We start from the raw sequence: 1,071 nt of genomic DNA on the forward strand, positions 1-1,071 counted from the left end.
CCATATTTATCCATGATCATTTGCCATTAAAATCTGACCATCTTTTCTGTAGTTTTTGGAAAAAGCACACCCACAGCCTGATGTCACAACCATGTTTCACAGTGTGGTTGGTGTTTTTGCCAAAAATAAGTCAGTTTTTGTTCCCATCTGTCACAACAGACTACTGCTTRTGGTAAACTCTTGTTTCATGACTGTCCTTTGTAAAGGCCACTTTAGTGTACATTCAYGTTTGCACTTACAGCATGACAAAGGTAAAATATTCAGAGGTATGAATACTTTAGTAGGACACTATAGATATAGAGATACAAATTTAGGTCAGAAACAAAGAAGCTGGCTTGTGATATTCGTCCTATTGTGAGATCTCTCCTTTTGTGTATGGGATGAATTATTTCCTCGACTCTGCCAGGTTTTGTTCTCTCAGGAGCCAGGCCATGGATGTTGTTTTTCTGCAGAGAAGTGTAGTCATTGTACGATATTGCCATTGCTGAATAGAATATTTATGCCATATCTATAATTTTAAAACAAGCATTCAGTCACAGTCCCCGGAACAACAAATRCCAGATCTAATCAGCTGTTTTTTCCCYCTCAATGCTGTTTTTGCTCAACATGAGAAATTGTGGGTTCCTGCTGCCTTTCTGTACCACTCATCATCAGATCAGACGGTATAGACTGGGCGCCTCAGTGCAGACAGAGGTCAATAATCTGTGTCTATGCATAATTGATCGTCAGTGATGATTTTTGCCTTGCGAAAACTAAAGGACGTCGCTTCCTTTAGYGCTGCAGAGGGTTTCCTGCCTTCACAGGAAGCTCTAATTACCGTACGTTTAGCAGAGCAGTTTCATTATCCGATTGCYGTCATCGACTGCAGATTCAGTTGGTGAAACGCCGTGGGTTAAGATTTTATTAATCATACCTTCCAAAGAAAAAGTCGTGGAGCCAGTTTGTCACTCTGGTATGAGTATTTCTCCTGAAAGCTGGAACTTCTGTCGGGGCAAACTGTTTTCATTTTTTCCCTCTGGATGTTTAGAACGATTGGGTCTGCTCGTTATTGGACGCCGTTTGGGAAGGGTG

Source organism: Poecilia reticulata, linkage group LG16, assembly GCF_000633615.1.
Source record: "Poecilia reticulata strain Guanapo linkage group LG16, Guppy_female_1.0+MT, whole genome shotgun sequence".
In the NCBI taxonomy this organism is placed as follows: Eukaryota; Metazoa; Chordata; class Actinopteri; order Cyprinodontiformes; family Poeciliidae; genus Poecilia; species Poecilia reticulata.